The following is an 11375-nucleotide window of genomic DNA, read 5'->3' on the forward strand; positions in this document are numbered from 1 at the left end:
AAGAAGTTGCTGAACTGGAAGCATGCGAGAAACCAACAATCCAGATTTCCCATTGTGCAGGTGTGAGAAAATGTCGAGAGTCATAACTTCGTGGACCTCAAGAAATCCTGGACGGAGATTTGCGGTGTGCGCGGATGGTGGTTGCAGATTTTGGCAGTGGATTGACAAGGAGATGTGCAGCCGGTCAACGGAGATCATACCTGGGCTTCTGAAAAGAATTAATGTAGCTGAACAGCAAAGAGATGCGTATGAAGAAGAAGTAAGAAGACAAGAAAGGAAAGTCGCAAAGTTGAAGGTCAAAGTGAAAGAACTAGAAAAAGAAATCCGTAGCAAAAAGTGGGTGAACAAGTGTCTGGTGAGATTGTTTTTGTTAACATGGATGCTTACAACTATAATCTTAGTTAGTTGGGGCAAAAAAAATGGAAATCTCACAGTTTTTAGGCAAATAGAAGGAGCAGTATGAAGATGAAGTGGGTGCGCATTATTGTTTCTGTACTCTGTAATGACTGTATCGGTAGATGTGCAATGAAATCTAAGTTTTGATTTGTTGAATGAAAAATCAGGCATGCTTTGCTGGGAAAAAATCAGACTATATTTGTAAGGCTTTATTGTTTCACTTGTTTGTTGAAATACTCTGTAATGTTGTTTCAATTGTAAAAGAACTGCTCTGCTTGAAAGGAATGACAAAGTGAAAATCAATTGAGTCCCAGTGGCCCTCAATGTGAAGACGCAGCACAATTCCATTAACTAGATATACTAACCAGACAAAGACATGAACATTTGCAAAAGTGGAGTAAGCAAATATAAAGACCATCATATTATACTGACCCTACATAACCAATGCTGATGTCAATGGTCTACAAAAATATATCCAGAATACAAAACGTAATCAGCACTAACAAAAGTTGATTGGAATTCATCCACTAACATCCAAAGAGATTCAAGATTGTAAGACAAAAAACAGTTGGCAAAAAATGTGATTAGAGGTCCCTCTTCAATCAGTTCTTGACTGTTGCTCCTCTTTAATTAGCTCTTCCCCGTCCCTTATCTTTTGTGGTTTGTCCTCCTCTCCCTCTACCTCTTCCACTCCACTTTCCTCTCCAAGAACCAACTGTGTACGGTGGCTCCTTACCCAAATATGCATAGTTAGCATTTATGGCTCCTTTTTCTGCATCAGTGAGTGATTTCCGAGTTGAAGTTTTCCTGCTACGGGTTGGTGGACAAGTCTTTTCACTCGGGCCTGGGGTAGATGTTTGTTGCTGTTGTTGTGGTTGGTGGTGCCCAGGTTCATGATCATGGATTTCATGTGGTTGTTGCTGGCCTGGTTGCTGTTGTGGCTGCTCATGCGCAGCTTCATCAACCTGCTGTTGCTGTGGTATTTCTGACTGCATAACCTCCAAAGTTTCATGAACCATGTTAGCTGCTAAACAGGAAAAATTAAAAGTGAATGTTGTTGGTTGTACTTACTGTTTGTCTCCTCGTTCTTGCATTTGATTGCTGCGTCACAGGTTCAGTTGAAGTATCTTGCTGCCCTTGTTCATTGGTTGGCTGCTTGCATGTTGCTGCATTATGACCAGCCTCCCCACATTTTCGACAATGAATAATGATCCTTCTTCTTAGTCTTCTACCGTGATTCTTGCCTTCAGTTGTGTCCCTTCTCCTAGCCTTTCTAGGCCTTCCAGGTTGAGTTACTGATACCGGGGGCTCCAATTCAGGCATTGTTGATGGGGGCCAATGATCCTCACCACTAATTGGTTGTAACACATTTTCATAAAGCTTCAAGAATACCCCCTACTATAACAAACATTCAAGTACTGTCGTGGGTCTTCATTCCTCAAAAGAATGGCAGCAATGGCGTGACAACATGGAATGCCACTAACCTCCCATAACCTGCAACTGCAGTTCTTTTTCTCCATATCTACAGCAAATTGGGCCCCTCTTGGTCCTTTCACCTGGTAGCCATGCATTGCATTCCAAATAGGCATCCACTGACTTGCAATTTTTACCCTATTTTCAATAATTTCGTTGATTAGAGGTCCAGTTGGGCTATCATATCTTTCCATTGCTGATTTTCTCTTCCGGATCCTATCCATAAGGTACTCCCTGATCATTTCCAGCATTGTTATAATTGGCTGGTCTCTAGCCTCAAGAATATGTGCATTAAAAGACTCACACAAGTTGTTGACCAGCATGTCACTCTTTGTGTGAGTCGGAAAGAAGGCCTTGCACCAATGCCAAGGAGTTGGAGCATTTTTTACCCACTGATATGCCTCGTTATCAAAATCTTTGAGTTCTGCCATTGCTTTATTGTAGAGTTCCTCTGTTGTGCTGTTGGCAATATTCCACAGCCTATCCTTAAGAGGCAAACCTGGATGTTTCTTCTTGAAATTTCGATACATGTGTTGGACACAATACCTATGCTCACAATTTAGAAGAACTTCAGCTAATGCTCTATCCAACCCCTGTAAAGGAAGAAACAAAATATCAAGGAAGGTTACTATGTATATACATACACATACATACACATGTTCACATTATTGCAAAGTGTATATGTGTATACCTTTTGTTGGTCAGAAATAAAGGTATAATGAAATTGATTTTCAATTTCCAAATCATCACTGAGGTATTTCAAGAACCACGTCCACTGCTCCGTAGCTTCTCTCTCTACAACTGCCCAGGCAATGGGCCACCACCCATTATTAGGGTCAGCTGCAATGGCAGTCAATAACTGCCCTCTATAAGTCCCCTTCAAATGGCACCCATCCAATGCTATCAATGGCCTCAAATCATCCTTAAATCCTTTTTTCAATGGCCCTAAACAGCAGTAGAGTCTCATAAATTTTGGGTTGCCCCCAGGCCCTCTAAATGGAGTAAACATCACCTCCATTGTGCTGCCCTCATGTGTCTTTTTTATCTCAGCACAATATTCCCAAATTCTTTTATACTGTTGTTCAGCTGATCCCTTTATCATTTCAAGTGCCAGTTTCCTTGCTTTGGCTGCTATCCATCTGGAAATTTGAGCTTGATACTCCTCATTCACAGTTTGTCGGATCTCCCTAACTGGGATTCGAGAGTTCGACTTAATCCTCTCCATGTACCTGTCAGACAACCACTTAGACTTCAGGTTTTTATTTTTCCAGGCGTGATTGCAATTTTCATGCTTGTCATTCATGCTTTTAACTACCAAATCAGTACTCCCAAGTGCTTTTTCAATTGAGGCAAACACAAACCATTGGCATGGGGCCTTGCACTTGGCTCTCACCCTTTTACTCTCATTCCTCTTGGTGTATACTGGCCTCCCCATCTTGATACCATATTCTTGAACAGCTGCCTTAAACTGGGCTCTTGAACCAAATTTCATACCCAACTCAAATCTGGTATCAATCTTGAACTTCTCCATACAAAAATCTTTGTACCTTCTTTGGAATTGGTCACCATCTTCTTCTTCTTCTGATGAGCCACCATCACTGCTAAGGTGGTCTGGGATTACATCTTCAGCCAATGTATCAGAAGCTTCTGGTTCATTTCGAGCTTGTTGCTGCTGTGCTTGTACATTTTTCCTTCTCCTAACCTATTTTTTTTTCTGTTGTGGCTGCTGTGCATCATGCTGTTGTGAAGAGAATGTGCCTGTTGCTTCATTATTTTGCTGTGAATCAGGCTGCACCTCATGTGTTAGTGGCTCATCAAACTGCTGCTCTGAAGTTCCACCCCCTGTTGTCTCTGGTATCAAACCATCCAGTAGTGCCTCATCGCCACAGTAGTCACCAGTGCTAAATCTGTCAGAGTCATGCTCTGATTCTGATTCTTCAACATCTTCTATGACTCCTTCCTCTGCAATAGGTTGTTCACTGCTATGATGGTCAACAGGATGCTGGATAGTAGAAGTTTCGAATGTGCCTTCTTGCTGGTCTGTTGAAGCAGAGGCAATACCTCTTTCTGGATCTAGTTCACTAGCTTGCTCATGCTGGATAGTAGAAGCAGAGGCAGCACCTCGTTCGAATGTGCCTTGATGCTGGTCTGTTGAAGCAGAGGTAGTAGCTCTCCCTTCTAGATCTAGTGCACTAGCAAGCTGCTGGATGCTCTGTCCATGTCCAGCACTATGAGGCTGTTCTGATGACCCAATTTGTTTCTGCTGTAAACCTGAGTTCTGTAACACATCTCGATTGTCTTTTGTACCAGTATGTTCCTCAAATAACAGACCATTCATTCAAATGAACCTTTTTCAGAACATGGTTCCCCTATTATTCTTCCCTGCTCATCCAACTCCTCAATCACAACACCACAACGTTTTTTTTCTACTGGTTTAACAATCAAAGGAGACCTAAATTTTTCAATTTCTTCAGGTGTCAGGTGGTTACAAAATACCTCCATCACCTTAAACTTGTAAGCCCATTCTGAAAATTTGTTAACATCCTCATCAGTGCATAACTCTCTTAAACCATTGGATAGATCTTTATTTGGTTCAACATAGTAATACAGTATAGCAGCTCTACGATGTCCTAATTTTTCCACCATCTTATTCAGTTCAAGAATGGACATTTTCTCGGCGCTGCAAAGATCTACATCATCTACATCTCCATCAACATACCCCACATATTGTCCCCAATTAATTCTCCCCCCATGATGCAAACGTATAGTAAACCATTCAGAATCAGCCTCTGCAACAATTTTAGCCTCAGGTCAATACAATATTTAAAATAGGAAGAATAAATTATCTCACAAATTATGAGTCAAAACAGTTGTATTAGGCCAATAAACTACTATTTCAGTGGCCCCTTTTTGTCGGACATGGTTAATGGGTAAAATAAAAAAATAATGTAGGACCACTGAAGCGAATATTAATTTCTACAGTAAAAGATACCAACATATAGGACCACCAATCTTCCCGACAAACTGAAAATTTGACTAATACCATCTTTTTAAACGTTATTGACACGCTTTGTTCCTCTATTATATACAAACCATCACTGCTCAGACGAAAATGGAACAAAAATAGGGTCAGACCACTTACCGTAAACAAGAAATGGATCAAAGTACACGTCTGGCTTCCTTATTTTCCACTCCATTTCGCTTCAATGTCTACTTCCACGGTGCTGGTAGTAGTGCTCGTAGTCGGAAAGTTGCAGCAAGAACCGTTAATGGCAGACAGAGGGAGAGATAGTGGAGAAAGTAAACAGTTTGGTCAAAATCATTTTTCGCTCCATTTCACCAAGTGGATGACAGCTCTTTATGGACAAAAATGCCCTTCGTATTTCGGCGTGCTTCTCACGTGGTCGTAGATTCCATCGATAATAACTGATGAATTTGACAGAAGGTTTAACAATTTGTACTTTAGATAGATAGAGGGCCAAAACTTTACTTTTAATTGTTTGGGGGCCAAAACTTCATCCGGGTAATAGTTTGAGGGCCACTGGGACTTTTTTTCCCCATACTATAATTAAGATCAGTTCTTTGTTTCTCCTTTTTAACAATTATAAAATGGTAGATAGAAGACCTTTTATGGTACAATTTGCAGAAAATTTGAGAAATTTTTGAACCGTTTTACTTAATAAAATATGCATATGGATGAAATCATTGCTGTGAGTTTCCAACATGAAAAGATTTCAAGAGCAGTTTGAGATATAAAGAGAGAAGACATCTGTCTTGAAAGTGTGGCAAAGTCCATAAAGAGTTGAGGGGAAATTTCGCATGCAAAGGAGGAAAGATTCTCAAACACAAGATGAGAACCAAGATTCTTCTACCAAAATACAAGTCTTAGCCTCTATGCTATAGGCATTTTAAGAGATGAGGAGAGAACTTTTGCTACTCCTTAAATGTCGAGGTACACGTTGTATAATTCTTTGGACCGTTGCTCAAATACTATAAGTTTTTTATCAATACAATCACCTATCGTTTCTGAAAAAAAAAAGAAGAGGGACACTCGAGCAAGTCTTGAGGCAAGAAACTTCATCAATACAAGAATCACTAAAATAACGAGAAAATGAATAACAGAGGAAACTGCTGCCATTGCAACAAACCTGCACGCTGCAAGTCCAAATATAAACTTCTTAAGAAGGCTAAAAATGAGAAGTAAGAGACTTTCAATAAGGGAAAAACCCACTTTTCGTCCATAAACTTTAAGATAGAGACACATTTCGTCCCTAAACTTTTAGATGCATTACATTTAATACATGAATTAATTATTTTTTTCCACATTTAGTCCAAAAACAGTAAATTGGTTGATTTGGATGGAAAAAGTCACGTGTTTGGCGCATGACTGTTAAGTAAAAATAATTTCTCAGTCAAAATTAATGGCCAAGTTAATCTTCTCCATCCAAATTGAACATTTTACCGTTTTGGATGAAATGTGGCCCAAAATAGTTAATTCATGCAGTAAATGTGGTGAGTCTAAAAGTTTGAGAACGAAATGTGTCCCTAACTCAAAGTTGGACAAAAAGTGGATTTTTCCCCTTTCAATAATGCAAGGGCTGGTTGCAATGATCTTCAAGGTGAACCTTATGGAAGATGGCTTTGCTTACTTGGTTATAGTACTAGGGCTATAAAACATATATGCAAAAATAAAGAATTCTTCAAATCTATGAAACAAGCTCAAAATGGAATAGTTGCTTTATATAAAATATTCAGCCATAGCTCCCATTGTAGGAATAAGTGAAGTTGAATTTGGATTTTACTTGTCAAAATATTATAACTCTTATTAATGTTCTTGATGTACCAAGAGTTAGGAAGAATCTTGTTTCTTATGGTCTGTTAAACAAGTTTCATTTCAAATTTCTAATTGAATATTGATAAGTTTATACTTCCTCAGACATGTATGTCGCGCCCCACTTTTTGAGTTGTGAGAGTAGTGTGTGAGATATGTATGTGAACGTGTGTGAAAATGAAAATAAAAGGCCGTGGGATTGTGAAATGCGACGGTTTGACCAAACAAAATTCAAAAAGGGTTTTTGAATGAAAAATGGAGTCGCCACTTGGTATAGAGTTAGGGTGTACCAAGTCACCCAAAAATGATTTTTGGAAAGAAAAGCAAACAAACCCTTTTTAAAGAACTTTTAGCTCTACGTAACCAAAGAAAGGGATCGGGGGTCACATTTGATAAGGGAGAAGGCAAAGGCAAAGCCTAAGGCACTCCCTTACCCTAGCCAAAATTAGTTGCGTGACTTAGCCCTTCTTTTCCCAATTTTTCTACCCAAAGTATGTGTTGCATGTTGGAAATGACTAATGGATATGAAAAAAATGCAATCCTAAATCTAAAATGTCTCGCATGAGGTCTTTTGGTCCCAATCACATGAGTTGTGATGGCCAATAAGGAAAGCCCTCATAAAGGTCACGAATAATGCAAATGAAGACCCAAATATAAGTGCAAGTGTGCAAATGTAAGAAAAGCGCAATGTGTGCAAATGTAAGAAAGATGCAATGTGTGCAAATGAGAAAATGAAGGTGTTTGTGTGCAAGTGGATGAAAATATGGTATAAATAGTAGTAAATACATATAAGTGCAATTGGGTGCAATTTGTGAGGTAGAAAATAAATAAGTGATAGGGAAAGATGAAAAGTGTGTGAACATGGCATGTGGATTGAGAAAAATATAAGTAGTGAGAGAATGTGGATAAAGAAAGTGAGGAAGTGATATGATAAAATGAGAGTGTATGAACCTAGAGGAGTGCATCAAGTCGGGTGCGGGAATGACTTCTAGCTTCATGATTTTTAATTTTTCCTTTGATTAGAAGGAAGAACTAGCGTGCTAAGGCTATTTTGTAGCCACACTCGCTCGTTTCCCTTACCTAAAGGGGACTCTCAAGCAAATGTACCCTATAACTAGCATGAGGATGCAAAAGCCTAAAATGAAGGGGAAAGAATTGGAGGAGCATGCCAAATGTTAGAAAACTAAGAAAAATGCATGAAATGTAGTGAAACATGCAAGTATGAACTAGCGAGGGAAAATCCCTAAGGGTCTAGCGTTGGACTAGCCCATATCTATGAATTCCTGCTAGCGTTGGACTAGTGGAAAATGGGACAATGAGCCACAACTAGCGTTGGACTAGTGTGGTGACGTGCATTCGTCCATCACATTCATTTATGACTATAGAAAGCAAGTAGACATGCCAATCACCTATAAACACGTAGCACATAACATTTAGCGTGCTCGACTAAATGCAAGAGCCTAATAAAGCAAATTAACACGTAGCAACAAAAGCAAGCAATCAATCTAATGAACCTATTACATTTGCTAACTAAAACAAAAGGGAAAGGGGAAAAATGGACAAAAATGCTCTCCAAGCCCTATCTATTACAAGCCAAGAGGTGTACACATACCCCATAAAGGATAACTTAAATAAAAAGCAAAAGTAAAATGAATAAATGAAAGGAATTAAGGAGAGGCAAGGAAAGCAAAGTAGACATGCAATTCTTCACTTAGCACGTTGGATCACATAGGAGAGACAAAAGAAAGGATAAAAGAAATTATACCTCCTCATTCATGATGTTAGTAAAGTAAACACGACTTAACTTGGGCTAGAGTCACCAAAGAAAGGGATAACTTGGGCTAAAACCATCAAAGCAAGGGATTAATGCACCAATTTAATGGTAAAATGCAAATAAGGCAATTTGAATTCACCAAATCATCGAATCTTTCTTCAATTGCAACTTAAAAATGATCAAATAATGCATAATTTCTAAGCAAAAGTGAATCATTGATCAAATTTCTAAAATAGCAAAATGACTAAGGACCCAATAACAACCATTAACCAATCAATCAAGGCCAATTGAAACATTTTAGGAACTTTGAAGGTCCAAGAGCAAGAAAAGGTCAAGTAATGGTTCAAGTTGCAATCAACTTAGGACTTAATTGCAAGAGATTGGAATGTAATTGGGTCTTTGTAGCATTACTAGAGACTAAAGGGAGCAAAGTAATTTTCAAAAGGTTGCTTTACATGCAAAATCAATGTAATCACGTAGAAGGCTTTCTGCAACAGGACAAGCAAGACTGCTGCATTTTTCATGGTTTGGTTCTTTACCATGGCTGTGTTTAATCCAATGGAAATTTCCATCCCAACACAGCTAACATTCTATCAAACATCAAGCTTCGATCATAAACAAGGAAACATAGCATTCGACACCCAAACATGCAAATTTCAAACCCAGAAATGCCATTCTTTCTCGGAAGCTTTAGTGTCAAAACAGTCATGAAGGAATAGACTACAAAACAAGTATGCATTACCCAAAACACCCAAACAAATCTAATCTCCGAAACAAACTTCTAAAGACTTCAATCCACACTTCCAATAAACAAAACCAGAACATCAGAGCAATATAAACACATCACGTCAAACATGCCAGATCCGCTGCAAATTCAGCAACCAAGAAAAAAAAATGGCTGCAACAAGCCAAAAGCTTGAAGCTTGTCGCAGCAGACTCTAAATCTGACTCTTAAGGGTCCTAACAGCCAAAACAAATGATACACGGACCATTTTCAAACAAAGCAAGGGGAAAGCATGAAGGATGCACGGGGAAAAAGCAATTGGTCTCTGTTTCGGATGAAATCTATGGTGATATCATCCGAAACCAACTAAAGTTTACAGCTTCATCAGCAGACATCCAAGATGACAGCCATGACACGGATCCACCATCTCCCCAGATGCACAAATAAAAACGTGAAGGAAGAAAACTCACAGCAAATTTGGCAACAAAACGATTTAACAATCAGATGAAAGCCTGATGATTCATGACCGAAAGAGAATGAAAGGTTACCTTCACTCCTTTGAATCGTAGACAAACAACGCCTGGAGAGAGGAGCAATGAATCACTGACGCAGGCCAAGCGAAGCTGGGAAAAGTTCCACCTTTCTGCTGCGATTGCCCTCCAGATTCTCGATCACCTCTCTCCTTGTTAAGTTGCCGGTTTCTTCCTCAACCCTTGACTGTTCTTGCTTTCCTGTTCTTCCTTTCTTTTCTCTCAATTTTCTTAGCCGCCCCTCTCTGGTTTCTTTTCCTAGCCGTCCGTCCTCTCTCCTCCCTCCTGTTTTCTAGCTCTCTCCAGATCTCTCTTTTTTTCTCTGTCGGCTACTGCCAAATGCAACCCACCTTCATGCCAAACCCTTCATCCCACGGTCCTCCTTTGCTGCTTCTCCTTCTTTCCATTTTAGCCTTCCACCTTGCATGGAAGCTTCCTCCATTTAGCCAGGTGTCTGGCCACCTGGAACCAACAGCCTTCTCTTCTAAAATTGCAGCCAAAGGGCTGCCCGAGGCCTTCCTTGCAAGCTGCGAAAATACGCAGCTTGCATGTCGTGGTTTTTTTTTTTTTTTCCAGGATAAAATATTAATAATAATAATAACAATAATAGAAATAAAAAATAAAATGCAATCAAAAAATGTTTGTAATTTCTTAAACAGCCCAAAACCCGTATGCGGGTTTTCTCGCTTTTTCCCCCCCTTTTTTTTAGAATAATAATAAAACTAAGTAATAAAAAAACCACAATTTAAGTAACATCACATCAAAATATACAAACTAAAAACAACAAAGTTGCCATTTTTCAATCTTTTTTTCATTTTCATTTTTCATTTTCATCTTTTTCTTTTCTTTTTTCTCTCTTTTTCAATCAAATTGGTAGATAAAATAAATGCTCGTAAACTAATTAAAATACAATAAGAGACACGAAACAGGAAACAACCGAAATAAACCTAAAATTGAAACAAATAAATCTAAAATTGAACTAATTAAAAAAAATAAAATTTGAAACCAAAAATTTGGTGTCTACAATGTATATATGTAAGAAAGGGTTATCTTTGTTATGGTATGTTCAAACTTAATCTACTGGCAATCTACAATAATAATAAAGGAGAATTATAGTTTGAGTCCCCAATGTTTAGAATATATGTTAAATTAATCCCTAATATACTAGCCAAAACAAATTTGGTCTCCAAAATTTCTAATATTAAGCAAATTTGATGGAAATTCAACAATGACTAATGGTCAAAATCAAATTGCCATTAGTCAACAATTTTAAACTTCATATTTTTGGTCCATAATGTTTGAAATTTTAATCATTTTAGTCACTTAAGATTTCAATAGTGATATTATGGGTTTTCGGATAAAATAAGATGCGAATTAAAAGGAAATTGTGTTAAATGGATACTAGGAATTTTAATTAAACCTTTTTTTTTTATTTTTGGCACTAATTTCTCATAAATTTCTTCCTTTTTGTATAATCCATCCCAATTTTGGCAATATATATATAATTATTGTTTTATGCTATTAGTAATTAACTGATAATTAATTGATAATGATTAAAAGCACTTGATATAGTATTTGTCCTTACTAGATTTTATACTTACAATTCCTAACTATAGCAATTTAAGTCCTATGTACACAAGTCATGCA

Source organism: Coffea eugenioides, chromosome 2 (genome assembly GCF_003713205.1).
Source record: "Coffea eugenioides isolate CCC68of chromosome 2, Ceug_1.0, whole genome shotgun sequence".
Classification (NCBI taxonomy): domain Eukaryota; kingdom Viridiplantae; phylum Streptophyta; class Magnoliopsida; order Gentianales; family Rubiaceae; genus Coffea; species Coffea eugenioides.